Here is a 16735-nt window from a genome sequence, read left to right on the forward strand (position 1 = left end):
TTGTTGATGGTCATATTCTATCACCTCATTGATGGTGTAAAGTAGGAGGATTAATCTTTTCTTGACATTTGAGGCCCATTGCATGCTAACTTCCCTTCAATAAATTGTGTTACCTGTTCATTTATAAGTAACGGTTTGGTGGCTTGGACCGCTAGGACTCCTAGAGGACATGGATCATCTAATTAACAACGATGACAACTTGCTCACTTTGTCATTCAGCCTCGACATTAGCTTAAGATATGTTTACCATCAACTCTCTAGCGTCAAGCGTATGGCTTCCATGGTAGATCAGACAAGTGAAGTGCTAGTCAAGCTTTAGATTTACATTCTCAAACTCCGTTGTCGTTTTCAATCTTACCTATATATTTAAGCTTTTGTTCTTAGTTTTAAAGACATATATGAATTTATCCAAGGCCATTAATTGCCTCTAATTTTACAATCACCTTTTCAAGTCATAAATTTTGATTTGCAGGGAAGTAAGAGAGTGTGTCAAAACAAAGAAGATTGGTTTGTGGTGATGTTATTAGGGCCATTAAAAGCTCCATCTCATTGTAACTCATAATCTAAATGAACAACACTTAGAAACCATGCAAATCCAACTTCAAATAGATTGCGTAAGAATGGCTTGCCTTTGCAAAAAAACATATCCTAGCCTTGTTGAGGAGAATTGTTGAGAATGGCCTAATCCTCACATTCGACTATGACCAACTCTTATTGTGTTATTCATTAATGCAGTTGGTTAGACGTTATTGTGATCATTTATTATATTATTTTGTTATGGTTAAGGCCAACCTAGTCAACTTTGATATTTGGGCATTGTTATCGATCCATTATACATAGCTAACCCTAGGAGAGAATTTTTTTCCTAAGATGTAGAGTTCCATCTAGTGGACTCATATGATCCTCATATAGCAGATTCCTAGATGCCTCTTTCCCACACATTGGTTAGTTCATCCACTTGATCAAATTGCTAGCCAATCGATGGTAGGTCAATGACCATGAGGTACACTAGTCATTGTTTCATACAAAGTTCTTACATTTAATGTTCTAGGGTGTCTAAGGATCATGGGTTGAAATTAGATAATCGATCATGATGCTTGGAAGTTGTACTTGTTGCTTTATTTCACCTTTTTGGTCATCCTTTCTTCCTAGTCAAGTGTACTACTTGGAGTTTTTCTTACATTGTGTAGGAGGGGCACAAATAGGAGGCCTTTGATCGATGTAGCATGTCCATATCCTTTCATATGTGACACTTGTTCTTCTCTTATGTTTATTGCTGAGATATTGCTTTGGTGGATCCTTTGATGTTGTTGGTTGCATAATGATCAAGTAGTGTAAGTTGTGGTCATAATTTACAAATTAATGAGCTGAAAAAATTTAGATTTCTATTGCATGAGAAAAAGTGACATGAATGAGAAGGAACACTGCCATAAATTTGAGCTACATGGGAGGTTTGTTGATGGCCATATTCTATCACCTCATTCATGATGTGGAATAGGAGGATTGATTTCTTCCTAATATTTGAGGTCCATTACATGCTAACTTCCCTTCTAATTGTGTTACCTATCTATTTATAAGTAGTGGTTTGGTGGCTTGGACCATTAGGATCCAAAGAGGACATGGATCATCTAATTAACAATGATGACAACTTTCTCACTTTGTCATTCAAACTTGACATTAGCTTAAGATAGGTTTACCATCAACTCTCTAGCCTTGAGAGTATGGTTTCCATGGTAGATCAAACAAGTGAAACGATAGTTAACCTTGAGATTTACGTTCTCACACTTCATTGCGCTTTTCAATTTGAACTAAATATGTAACCTTTTGTTCTTAGTTTTAATGATGTACACTGTATTATCCAAGCAATTAACTACCTCTAATTTTAGAATCACGTTTTCAAGTCATGTAAATTTTGATTTGTAGGGAAGTAGGGAGTGTCTCAAAACAAGAAGATTAGTTTGTGATAATGTTATTTGGGCCTAGAAAATCCCCACATCATTGTAGCTCATAATTTAAATGAACAACACTTGCAATCCATGCAAATCGAACTTCAAAGAGATTGCATAAGAATGGTGTTGATTTTTCCTATAGTACTTCAAAATTAGGTCTGTCTAAAACATTAGCACAAACTTTGAAATACTCTCATCCTACTGGCACTTTGCACAAAGGAAATATTCAGCAACAATTTAGTGCACAAAGATATGAGCCCAAGGCTTGATTGTTATATTACTTCATTAATAAAAGAGTCATGGGGCTCCCATACTAGGGATCATGGCCCTCGATCTCTGATACAACTAGTATACATAGTATACAACTAGGGCTTGTAGCCTGCAACATTAGATATCCAATCTGCCCACAAAGAAATAAACAAGAACAAACACATAACTCGTTGAAGTAGTCCATCTAGATCATCCATTTTTTCACTTGTTGTCCTTGATACCTCACAGGACCTTTGCCTCTTTAAATTAGTTGCTCACAAGGGTTTTGCTGCGCTAAAACACTTGCACACTTAAGCTCCAACATAACTACCTTCTCTCAATGATTATACTACTCCAAGGTCACTGAACATAGGCTTAACAAATCTTCCTTCTAACAATAGATTTGCTTATTCAATATCACTGTACATAGGCTCAATATACCGACAACTCACAGTGGGTTTACCTCATTAAATACCATTTTATATCAACTTCCAATCTTTGTCCAAACACAACTTAGTGGACATACGTCCAAGCATTCAACATAACACTCAATCTCCTGAACATACAAGCCAACCAACCAACATAGAACGTTCTCTCTTTGTTTGTAACCATATGTAGTGTCTGCTCCACTTACGAGGCATATTTCCACGTCCTTTATGGTTCAAATTAGGCCTAGACTCCAACGTTGTACCATAGGCCTTGCAGCCCCTCCTGGCAGCCTAGACAGAGGCTAAACCTGCCTCATTTTAGGGCTCAACTCCCTCCCTCCCTCATAGAATAGAACAAATTCTTTACACATAATTTTAGTGGTAAACTTGACTAGTTCAAACCTCTGCCAGGGCATCATTGCGCACATAGATTAACATCTCCTTTACTCTAATCTTAACCTAAACCAAGCCCTATTAGAGAAGAAACCTCCATAGAAAGCTCAAGCTTCTTTTTTTAGCACTTGTAACCAAGAAAGACCACAAAACTTGCTCTTAATCCAAGCATGCCTCATCTTGAGGTCTGTGGCTCCCTTAGCTTGTCGACTTGCTTCTTGAGATGAGATTGTTGGCGTGTCTCTCCCATGACCCTTCTCCCTACTTCTGTTCACTCAGACAAGCGTCTTCAAGCCCTCGTCCTCCATCCTTCAGGCCTCGACCTTCAATTCCAACATGATTTCTGAGCACATATCATGACCAAACAATCCTAGAGGCTCTCGACTGTCATCTTTTTACTTTGACCCTCAAATCTGCGATATCCCCTATTTTGTGAGCCACTATGGAGTTAGCCTTTAAACCACTTGGTCCCTTGGGAAAACATGGTTAAATGGTGTAGGGATCACATTTTTGGCATATTTTTGGATCACATTTTGCCATATTATACTTAGGAGATATGAATAATGAGTGGGTCCCATTTTGAAGAGGGTCACTTAAGTTTTGGACCACATAGAAAACAAGTTGCATCACTAGGAGGGGGTTGACTCACATGAGGGGATGGGGGCCACCAAGGGGGTCAAATTGGGTCCATGAGGTATATAAGGGCAAAAAAGGTCACACCAACCCATATTTTGACTATTACACTTATGAAATCGACCTCTTGTGAGCTTCTCAATGCAAGGCTTTGGAGTGTTGTTTAGCGTGTGGATTTCAAGAGGAATTCAGGCTAGTTTCAAAGAACTTCGAGTGTCTCCTAGCTACAAAACATAGGAGTCTATTTCAGGGCTTCACTTGTGCATAATATTCAACAAATTTGGGATAATAGTGCGCACTTTGGGGCGTGGAGGTTGTCACTCCTTAGCCTCACAATTTATCTTCAGAGTGGACTTTGTGGAGAGAAAATTCAAGGGTTTAATCTTACATTCGAGATTTGTATTTTGATGGAATCAACATAGAGGAGATAAGGGGAAATTGTGGGGGCCAAATTCACCTTTTCAATAGTTTGTGGGTCTCATTAGGGAAGCTTGCACAACCTTCTTGTGGGATGAATTGATATCCATTTTGGAGCTGAAGTTTTGGGGTTTGCCTTGGGGATTATCAGTGGAATTTTAGAGAGATTTTCCACTTGATAGATTGGGGCTATTGTCATCTGCATTAATTCTTGCAGAGGGCTACATAAGCTGCTTAACTGGGTCATTCACATTTTTTGGTGGGGTCTCACACTTTTAGGTTCCGGATCAAACCCTTTTTGGGTTTTCAGAGAGGAGATCATGGGAGGATTTAAAGGTTGATCTAGGCACTTTCTAGGCCAACCATCATCATTCTGTCAGCCATCCAACAATAGTTTTTCCACTAGGCCATTTACATCATGATTCAAGGCCATACACCACGTGGGTCAGAGACATTTTTATGGTTTTTGATCCATTTGCTTAGAAAGCCCAGGTTCCATTGTTCATACCTGTTGATGTACTCTTTCTAGTGAAATAATAAAATGGCTCAGTGATTTTGTTGGTATCTACTTGTGTTTAGTTGTCGATGGTGTTTATTTTGTCATTTTTCGTTGTTTCAAGTTCATCTCTATATATTTACTGTATTTTTCCCAAAAAGGAATATTACAGTGGTATCATAGCATGTTCTTGGTCAACTGTGGGCATAGGAACAAATGATTCCACCCCTATTTAGTGGTGTTGTATTTCATAGGGGCATAGGCTGAGGTAAAGGTGGTAACCCTGACCCTTTTTCTGACACTGAGGTAGACCACACAAGGGAGCATGATAATTGGGATAGGGAAACCATGGATGATAGGGAGGAAGATGGAGATATTGACGCAATTGGCTAGCTTCCATGTAGAGAATCAAGGGTAACAGGAAGGTAATGGGGAAGGTGGATCCCGATCTGGTGAAGGGAGCCACGTGCATGTGTGCATAAATACTCAAAACACCCCACATATCACAAGCATGTCTAGTTGACACACATTCAAAAGAGCCAAATGAATTCACAACCTTGAAGAGGTCATTTGCAATTGGGATTGAGGAGTATGATGCATTGGACCCAAGAGTTTAAATAGCCCTATCTTTTGGTGAGTTTTGTCACTTGAAGGAAAAATATAGAATCGGGGTTGGGGCATCATATTGGGGAGGACAACAGAACCAAGACCTACAGAGGATGGTGGGAAAGATAACACTTCCCTGCTTTGATGGATCAACTAAGAGTTATGCTAGAGTGTGGGTGAAAACGTGGATACTTACCTCCAACTAAACCCCATGAGAGAGGTGGATGCTACTAAGCATTAGAGAAATTTTGAGGTATAAAATGGGCCTCCTAAGGAATATTATAAAATAATAGTGGAAATAATAAAATAAGATTAGATTACATCATAAAATTTATAGGGAAAAAAGAAAAAAAACTACTTTTTCAACTTGTATTTTCTATTTATCTCCCAACGATTTTACTCAAATTTCGAGCTCAGGGATGAATTTCTAAAAATAATAAGTCTAAAAATAGAATTTTAAAAAATAGAAAGTCTAAAGTATGATTTTCCAAAAATAGTAAATCAATTGGTAATCAAGTATTGTTGATGGAAAATCCCTTCTGATCATCAATCAATCCTAATAGTTCAATTTTGACTTAATCATCAATATTATCATTAATATTATATTATTATTCTTATGATACTAGTATATTATTATTAAAAAGAAATTCAGGTCACTCAATCACGACTCTTACTAATGTTCTCTTACATTGTCATTATTGGCATGACATATTCCTCTTACACTCACATTAAAGCATGTCATAAAAGATTCATCTTACACACTCTTTCTTGCATATGTTACACATGCATGCGTACCTCTTTAATGACATGAGTTACATTTCCTAAACGGGCATATGTTACTTTCCCTCTTGGCATGCAAGTTACTCCTTTATGGCATAAACTCATTGCTCCTATACATGTGCCTCATTCTTTCTCCCCTCGTTACTTGTGTACTGTGAAAGAAGAATTTGAATTTGAGAGAGTTGGAGAGAGTTGAAGAAGATTGTGAGAGAGAGACTTGGAGAGTAAGAGAAAAACTTAGTGAGTCAAGTTTGATTTAGTGCTTCAGTGTTTTAGTGTTTATTCAATTGAAGGGAAGGTTAATTCAGTGTGTGCATTTGTTGCTGCTACGAGTGATCTTCATGCTACAACTAGTTCAGATTTGGGTGAACTTACTCATTCTCTTGATCTCTCATTGTACTCTATATCTTTGGTGAACATTTGATTTCTAATAGAATATTCTGGTTGGGTTTTCCCCTTGTGGGTTTTTCCTTGGTCATTGGACCTAAAGTCTTTGTGTCTACTTGTGTTCTTGGCTGCCTTCTATTTTGCATATGGTTTATATGGTGTATGTTCTATCTACAATTGCTTAATATTGCAGAAGAAAGAAATTTTGGAAAATCAGAATTTCAACATGGTATTAGAGCTTTGGTGAAAACAAGCTCATGAAAACAAATTCCATTTACAGCTCTCTTTCTGTTGGAATATCTCTTGTTGTCCATTCCATTTGCAACCCTCTTTCTGTTGAAACATCTCTTGTTGTCTGCCCCATTGACAACTCACTTTTTGTTGAAATATCTCTTGTTGTACACTCTATTTGTATCTCTCTTTTTGTTGAAATATCTTTTTTGTTCGCTTCATCTGTAATTCTTTCTGCTGAAATATCTCTTGTTGTCTGTTCCATTGGAAACAATTTTTTTGCTGAAATATCTCTTACTGTCCACTCCATTTTACAACTCTCTTTCTGCTGAAATATTTCTTGCTATCTGCTCCATTTGCAACGTTTTTTCTCTTGAAATATCTCTTCTTGTTTCTTTTACTTACCGCTCATTTTCTGCTAAAATATCTTCTCTTTTGTTGCTGAAATTTACAAAATTACAGCTGAAATTTTACTGTTGAATTTTACAGCTGAAATTCTACTACTGAAATTTTAGTGTTGAAATTTTGCTACTGAAATTTTACTACTTCCATTCTTCCAAGATTTTAAGGAACCCAAGTTATGATAGTAATTAAGGTGTTGCATGTGTTTAATGTTGGCATTATGACACAAGCTTGGCTTATGGCATAGGTATTGTCCTTGATGGCAACTCACTCGGAAAATCACTCAGATGACAATTGAGGTTCATAGGCTCTCAGAATAAAAGAAAAGGAGGTATACACAGGTTCTCGTTGACCAAGCTGCGTATACACGCGGATTCACAGACCAAAAGGCGCGTATGCGTATACACACACTTTCATGCACAAAAAAGCGCGTACAATTTGGAAAACTTGGGTTTTGGTCCTTAGTATTTGGACCTATGGTTTTGGACCATGGTATCTAGTTCGAAGAGTTGAACCCAGGTCTTTGGACCCAGGTATTGGTTCTAAGTGGTTTTAGACCATGGTATTGAGTAAGGCCTAAGACTATAAAAAGGGAAGAAATTTATTAGGCAAGGACACTGAAGGATTGAATATTTTATGAAGAGAAAGATCTAGAATACTGGTCATTGTGTTATGGGGCATAGCTGGATCTGAATCAAGGATGAACTTGAGCGCTAGAAGAAGGATAAGTTCTATTGATGGGTCAAGATTTTAAGTCTTAAAGAGAAGTATCTTTGTGTGATTTTGATCTTTTATATTTGGCGCATGACTTGATCTGTAAATTTGATGATCTGGGTATAACTGATGTCTGAATAGTTGAAAAGGGTAAATTATCTTTTACAGATCTGTACACAGGTTCAACATAGCAAAGGCGCGTATACACGCTGGTTCGGTAATTCAAAACAATGTATACGCAAGTTTGCCTTAATATAGCAGCGTATGCACGCAGGCTCTACATATTGAAGTAGCGTACGTCTCATAAAATATGTTTTAGCTACTTCTGCTTATTGTTGCAGTGTTCTGGGTCCAGGATTGGTTTCTGGTTACTGTTACTGTTACTGTATTCTGGCTACAACATTCAGAGAAGTGATTGTTTGATTCATTTTTTGGTTGGTGCAAAGAAGATTGGTTGATGCAGATATATTTAATGTTTGATTGATGTTATTGATGGATCCAGTTTGAAAATTTATGAAACATGGTCCCTGAGAAGGTTGTAGCCTTCTGTAGGTCGGCACCTACGTACTAGTACATTAGCTAGTACAAGAGCTAAGGGGGTTGTAGCTCCCTTCCAGGAGAAGATGGATAACGAGAGAAGGTTGTAGCCTTCTGCAGGTAGAAGCCTGCGTACTGGTATAAGACTGCACTAGTACAAAAATATTGTAAAAAAAAGTTTCTTATTAAAAGAAGATAGTGATGAATTGTAGCAGGTGGTTTTCACACACATTGGGTTTCCACCTTATATCTTGTGTTCATGTGTGTGATTTCCTGTACTGTTTACTGCACTTGATTATTGTTTTATGGTTCTGATACACAGATTAAGATCAACTAACTAAATTATAAGTCTGTAAGATATATGCGATTTTATCTAAACACAATTGCATACATACGCAGGTTGAATTAACAGAAGTAGCATATATCAATCTGTTTATGGAAATGAAAAATTGTTAAATTTTTAATACTGATTCCCCCCCCCCTCCTCTCAGTGTTATTTCCAACAATTGATATCAGAGCAAGTCTTTCAGAAGAAGCTTGATTACTTGAAGGAAGATCTATCATCATGAGCAACTACGAAAAAGAGGCATCCATCAGGCCACCAATTTTTTATGGGAGAAACTTCGTCTATTAGAAGGTAAGAATCATAGCGTATCTTCAATCTCTTGGAACAGAAGTTCGGGATATCGTGGAAGGAGGATACACATTTCCAGTAGCAACTCCTATAGATACGGCAGGTAAAAAACAATATGAAACAAATGCAAAGGCTGTCAATACTCTATTGGGGAGTCTATCACAATCAGAATTCATCAAGGTTATGCAGCTCAAAACCGCCAAAGAAATATGGGACAAGATCGTTTTAAGCTATGAAGGAGATGATCAGGTAAAACGTGCAAAACTACAATCTCTCAGAATTCAATATGAAACTCTCAAAATGCACAATGCTGAAAGTGTAGCTAATTATTTCCTACGTATAGATGAGATTGTTAATCGCATGAAAAATTTGGGTGAAGAGATAAAATAAGTTAGTTTAGTTGAAAAGGTTCTAAGATCATTGTCTTCTAAGTTTGAATCAAAAGTTTCTACCATAGAAGAAAAACATAATCTTCAGAGTATTACTATGTCACGGCTGCACGGAATCCTAATAGCTTTCGAAATGAGAAAAGGGGGTCTATCAGACATGAGAGAAGCCGCATTCAAAGCTTCAGGAAAAGGAGAATATAATGAGTCAGAACATACGTCAGAAGGAGAGGAAGAATCAAATTTTGTCAAGAACCTTCAATGGGGTTTTGGAAGATTTAGAAGTAAGTTAACTTTCAAATGCTTTGCTTGTGGAAGAGTTGGTCACTATGCAGCGAAACGTCCTCGTAAAGATAAGCTTGATAAAGGTAAGAAACCGATTAAATGGAATATAAAACAGCGCGTAAGTAAAAAGAGCTATTATACACATGAAAACAACGATGGACTTTCAAATAGTGATGAAGATGAACATGGTAATGATTATAGACTTTTGATGGCTTTTGAAGATGATGATTTCTTGGATGTTATAGATGAAGATGATCTCTATGAAGAAATTTCTAAACTTAAAGTTTGTTTAGAAGAAAAGAGTATGATTATAGATACTCTGACATTCCAACTTGCTGAAAGGGAAAACCACAATGAAAAGTGAGAATGTGAAATTGTGGGACTTAGAAAAGATATTGAGAAAACAAAAGCTCTTAATCTTAGATTTGCTAAAGGATCTGAAACTTTAGATGAGATTATCAAAGTACAACGTTCTCCTCTAATAAAGACAGGTCTTGGATATACTAAAGAAGCATCTCAAGCACAGAAGCCATCCACCTCCAAAAGTTATTTTGATGCAGCAAGGAGAAGTGAACAGGTTGACAATCGTCAGCAAAGGCATAAAGCGGATCACCAGGTAAATCGGGGTCAATCTACTTCAAAGATGAACAAAAACTACAACCAACCACAGGTAATCATTCCCCATTTGCTTCAAGAATGAATGTCAATGAAAACTACAATCACCTGGTTAGTAGATTTGATAATCACATGAATTTCTTTATTGGCCAATGTTTCTCATGTCATAACTTTGGACACAAAGCGGCTCAATGTGTTGCCTACAAAACCATCATGACTAGAGAAGCACGAAATCAAAGGAGTGTGACTGGGATCATGAAGAGGACCTACAATAACTTTTCTGCTCTTGAAAATGAAATAGAATGCTCTATTTGTAACAACTTTGGTCATGAAGATTCTGAATGTAGGAGTAAGTTTCGGCAAACATCTCAGAAGGAGCAAGCTTCATTGGGTCCCAAAACATGGAGAAAGAAAGAACCGCAAACAGAAAGATGTGGTATAGCCTTATATGCGGAAGGACAGGAAAATCAGTGGTACATCGACAGTGGATGCTCGAAACATATGATAGGTGATAAAGAAAAACTTCAGTCATATAGTGCCTTAGAAAAGGAAAGGAAGGTCTCATTTGGAAATGACACCCCTGCAGCCATAAAAGGTAAAGGGTCTGTTCTCTTAAAAGAAAAGGTCAAAGTTGGGAATGTTATGTATGTTGATGGCTTAAAGCATAATCTATTGAGTGTTAGTCAAATGTGTGATCAAGGAAATGATGTAGTATTTCAATCAAATAGATGTATTGTTCGTGAGCTTGATATAGGAGAAACAGTGATCAAAGGCATAAGAACTCCAAATAATTTGTACATACTCAGAGGAGGACAACAACAATGCTATCTAAGAAAAAATGATGAACACTGGCTATGGTACAGAAGACTGGGGCATCTAAGCTTCCCTCAGATAAGGAAAGCATGCAAATATCAGGCTGTTCGCAACCTTCCTGACATTAGAATTCCAGACAATACAATATGAAAATCATGTCAGTTTGGTAAGCAAACTAGAACACACTTCCCTGAGAAGGAAGGATCAGCTAGTAAGCCACTTGAACTTGTCCAGACTGATTTATGTGGTCCATCAAGGAAAAAGTCACCTTGTGGAGAAGAATATTTTATATTGTTCATTGACGACTTTTCCAGAATGTGTTGGATAGGATTTCTGAAGCATAAAGACGAAGCTTTTGAAAAGTTCAAAGCCTTTAAAGCCTTGGTTGAAAATGAATCAGATTGCAAAATCAAATGCCGCAGGTTGGATTGAGGAGGGGAATTTACCTCAGATGAATTTTTCAACTTTTGTGAAGAACATGGAATAAGAAGGGAATTCTCTACTGCAAGGACTCCTTAGCAAAATGGATTGGTAGAAAGGATGAACAGAACGGTTCAACAGATGGCTCGTGCTATGCTTGATGAGTCTGGAACTCCTGCAACCTTCTAGGGTGAAGTTGCATTTGTTGCCGTTACTATTCTCAACAAAACAAACGTCTGGGTAAACAACACTCAAACTCCTCATGAACTTTGGTATGGTAAGACTCCTACTGTAAAATAGTTTAAAGTCTTTGGAAGCAAATGTTTACATCAAAAAGACTGATGAAAATCTTGGCAAGTTTGAACCCAGAGCAAATGAAGGCATTCTCCTTGGTTACTCTTCCAGAAGTAAATGATATAAGTGTTACAATAAAAGACTTGGAAAAATTGTTGAAAGTATTGATGTGGTGGTTGATGAAGCAGGCAACAATCCAAAGCAGGTAAAATTCAAAGATTTTGAAGGTGATGAGGACTTGCCTTCAACATCAAATTAGACTAATGTTGAAGAAGAAACCTATGAGGCACCAGAAGAACAGATAAGGGTAGAAGAAAAGACTCCATCCAGGGACGTCCAGAAGAATCATCCATAGACTCTAATTTTGGGGTAGAAAGAGGCAGGTGTACAAACAAGAAGAACTATTATAGAAGCTTCAAGCTATCTAGCATTGCTCTTCTCCGTCGAACCACGAAATATAAGTGAAGCATACAAAGATTAATTCTGGGTCAAGGCCATGAATGAAGAACTTGAGCAGATTGAAAAGAATAACACTTGGGAATTGGTTCCTACACCTAATGATAAGAATGTCATAGAGACCAAATGGATATTCAAAAACAAGCTGAATGAAAATGGAGATGTTATTAGAAACAAGGCCAGACTTGTTTGTAAAGGGTATGCTCAACAAGAAGGTATAGACTTTGAAGAAACTTTTACACCGGTTGCTAGACTTGAAGCCATAAGAATGTTCCTTGCTCTTTCTAGCTTTCAGAAGTTCAAAGTATATCAAATGGATGTGAAATCTGCCTTTCTAAATGGAGACTTAGAAGAAGAAGTGTATATTGAGCAACCAAATGGATTCATTCTTGGAAATGATCCAAAACTTGTATGCAGACTCAGAAAGGCTCTCTATGGCCTTAAACAGGCTCCAAGGGCTTGGTATTATCGTCTGGACAAATACCTCCATCAACAAGGTTTTTCAAAAGGATCAGCAGATAACAATCTATATATAAAAATTGACAATGATAAATTGCTAATACTTGTGTATGTTGATGATATCATCTTTGGTAGCAATGAAGAAGCCATGAGTCAAAACTTTGCTTTGGTGATGCAGAAAGAATTTGAAATGTCCCTGCTTGGTGAGCTCACATATTTTCTTGGTTTACAAGTCCAACAAAACAAAGGCGACATCTTTCTATCACAAACCAAGTACCTCAAGTAGATCTTGAAGAAATATGGCATGGAAGATTCAAAACCAGTATGTACCCCTATGTTAACAGGATGCAGCCTCAACGAAAATGATGAATCAACAACAGTACATCAACCAACCTATAGATCCATGATTGGTAGTCTGCTCTACCTAACAGGTACCCGACCGGACATCATGCATGCAGTGGGAATAGTTGGAAGATTTCAAGCAAATCCAAAGGAAGCACACCTTCAGGCTGTTAAAAGGATTTTCAAATATCTTCAAGGAACTCAAAACTATGGCTTATGGTATCCTAGAGATACAGATCTCACACTTCATGCATATACAGATGCAGATTGGGCAGGAAGCGTGGATGACAGAAAAAGCACTAGTGGTGGTGCATTCTTTATGGGTTCTAGATTAGTGTCTTGGTTCAACAAGAAACAAAGTTCAATTGCATTATCTACAACTGAAGCAGAATATGTGGCTGCTGCATCTTGCTGCACACAACTCCTTTGGATGATGCAAACATTGCAAGACATTCAAATCACTTGTACTCCACCCATCTCCATTCTATGTGATAATACAAGTGCAATCAACATTTCAAAGAATCCTGTCATGCATTCCAAGACCAAGCACATACCTATCAAATATCATTTTTTTCGGGAACAAGTGCTTGAACAAAAATTCAAATTGGAGTATTTTCCTTCCAAGGAACAGGTTGCTGCTATATTCACCAAACCACTGCCCAGAGAGACATTTGAATATCTCAGATAGACTCTGGGAGTAGTTGATGCATGATCTTGCTGTTGACACTTATCTGTTTAAGAGAAAAGTGGTTGTATGCGAGTTTAATGAAGCGTATCCCCGTACATAAGCCTGTTTATGTGGATACAGTTGCGTATATGTTGGTTTGAAGAAAAACAGTGGGCCAGACTCAGGATGAAAAGAGTCTGATATGGGTCTGACAGAGACCATCTGGCACAGGTTCAGAGGGAGCATATACTTCTAATAATGCATTATTGGCATTACCTTAGAAGATCTTTGTACAATTTCACAGTTGTTTTTTATTCTGGTGGAACAGGTGCAAAGGGAGATCATGGTTGCTGGTCTGGGTGGTGATTGACAGATGCTGCTGATGATAGTTGCTAATGACTATCATAGTCTTGTCTTAGATATTTGGTCTCTATGTCATGTATTTCTTTTTATTATCAAGGTCATGTAACGATCTATTTTGTTTCCCCACTATGCCTGGGATGGATGATGTAATATTCTGGTTTTATCATGTATAAATTTTTGGTATATCCCCACTTGGTTGGGTGAATAAGTCAATTATGGTGTATCCCCATTTAGTTGGGAGATGGATGTATGTATGAGTCTGCGGTGATAGGAAGGTCATTTATGATGTATAGAGTCATGTTCTTCTTGTAGAACATCTTTTTACAGACACTGCCTATAGTCAGGGGGAGCATGGACAGCACAACACAACAGAGAATTCAACATGTACTCAGGGGGATCATAACCTTTTTCCCTTGATGACAAAGGGGGAGAGTGATTTGAGGTTGCCATCAAGTCCAAAGGGGAAGATTGTTGGTATTATGACACAAGCTTGGCCTATGGCACAGGTATTGTCCTTGATGGCAACTCACTCAGCGAATCACTAAGATGACAGTTCAGGCTCACAGGCTCTCAGAATAAAAGAAAAGGAGGTATAGGTAGGTTCCCGTTGAACAAGCCGCGTATAAACGCGGATTCACAAACCAAAAGGCGTGTATGCGTATACACACACTTTCATGCACAGAAAAGCGCGTATAGTTTGGAAAACTTGGTTTTTGGTTCTTAGTATTGGGACCTATGGTTTTGGACCATGGTATCTTGTTCGAAGAGTTGAATCCAAGTATTGGTTATAAGTGGTTTTGGACCATGGTATTGAGTAAGGCTTAAGACTATAAAAGGGGAAGGAGATCATTAGGCAAGGGCACTCAAGGCTTGAATATCTTATGAAGAACAAGATCTAGAATACTGGTCATTGTGTTATAGGGCATAGCTAGATCTAAATCAAGGAGGAACCTGAGCGCTAGAAGAAGGATAATTTCTATTGATGGGTCAAGATCTTAAGGCTTGACGAGAAGTATCTTTGTGTGATTTTGATCTTTTATATTTGGCGCATGACTTGATCTGTAAATCTGATGATCTGGGTATAATTGATGTCTAAATAGTTGAAAAGGGTAAATTATCTTTTACAGATCTGTATGCAGGTTCAGCATAGAAAAGGCGCATATACAGGCTGGTTCGGTAATTCAAAACAGCTTATACGCTGGTTTGCCTTAATATAGCAGTGTATGCACATAGGTTCTACATATTGAAGTAGCGTACGTCTCATAAAATATGTTTTAACTACTTCTGTTTATTGCTGCAATGTTCTAGGTTCAGGATTGGTTTCTGGTTACTGTTACTATATTCTGGCTACAACATTCAGAGCAGTGATTGTTTGATTCAGTTTTTGGTTGGTGCAAAGAAGATTGGTTGATGCAGATATATTTAATGTTTGATTGATTTTATTGATGGATCCAATTTGAAAATTTATGAAACATGGTCCCTGAGAATGTTGTAGCTTTCTGTAGGTCAGCACCTACGTACTAGTACATCAGCTAGTACAAGAGCCAAGGGGGTTGTAGCTCCCTTCCAAGAGAAGATGGAGAACGAGAGAAGGTTGTAGCGTTCTGCGGGTAGAAGCCTGCATACTGGTATAAAACTGCACCAGTGCAGAAATATTGTAAAAAGAAGTTTCTTATTAAAAGAAGATAGAGACGAATTGCAGCAGGTGGTTTTCACCCACATTGGGTTTCCACCTTATATCTTGTGTTCATGTGTGTGATTGCCTGTGTTGTTTACTGCACTTGATTACTATTTTATGGTTCTGATACACAGATTAAGATCAACTAACTAAATTATAAGTCTGTAAGATATACGTGGTTTTCTCTAAACACAGTTGCGTACATAGGTTGAATTAACAGAAGTAGCATATATCAATCTGTTTATGGAAATGAAAAATTGTTAAATTTCTAATACTGATTCACCCCTACACCACCCCCCCCCCCCCCCACACACTTTAAGTATTATTTCCAACATTTAATAGTTGTGGTTTTGGTACTTACTGATGCATGCAAAAGTAAAAAGTATTTTTCTTTCTATTTATGCATGTGCAAGAAAGTGTTGTCTTGAAAAGAAGTATAATGCATTAAAGATTATGAAAAAATAATTGATAGCAATTGAATGTAGAAGACAAGGGGATTTTGTCTCACATTATATGAGAAATGTTATAATCTTATGGGTTTTGGTAATTTTGATATTAGAGTTTACTAAAAATAGTGTTTGTAGGTAAGAATCATGATTTTTGCAAAATATGGAATGATAGTTTTTTAAACTGACTTTTTTGCAACGATCAAAGATGGATTATAGTTAATATCATTGTAGGTGACAAAGTCAATATGTATAATTATTATTACATGCCTTCACTTTGGGATCAAGATTTGAAGACCTATATAAAATCAATGGAAGACCTATCTATGCATTGATTCATGATAAGTAATCATTAATATAAAATGTGGCACCAAAAGTTCACTCATCTTCATTATAAAGCATTACCAGTTGGTCAAAGTTGGCATTGATGTCAATATGGCATTGTTGAAGATGGCTAAAACCATAATAATGTACTAACCCTAATTGCTTGAAAGCCCTAATCTAGCATTGGTTGAATGATCTAATGATGAAACCCTAGCCTTCAAGAAGCCCTAAAAAGGATACCCTACGTATGGTTGATAAAACCCTAGGATCATAAGTGCAAACACTAATTGTGCATGAAACCATAACATCTAGCCTTATTGAAGCACACCCT

This window comes from Pinus tabuliformis, chromosome 7 (genome assembly GCF_031772625.1).
Source record: "Pinus tabuliformis cultivar Carrire ecotype Pingquan chromosome 7, CPIR1, whole genome shotgun sequence".
Classification (NCBI taxonomy): Eukaryota; Viridiplantae; Streptophyta; class Pinopsida; order Pinales; family Pinaceae; genus Pinus; species Pinus tabuliformis.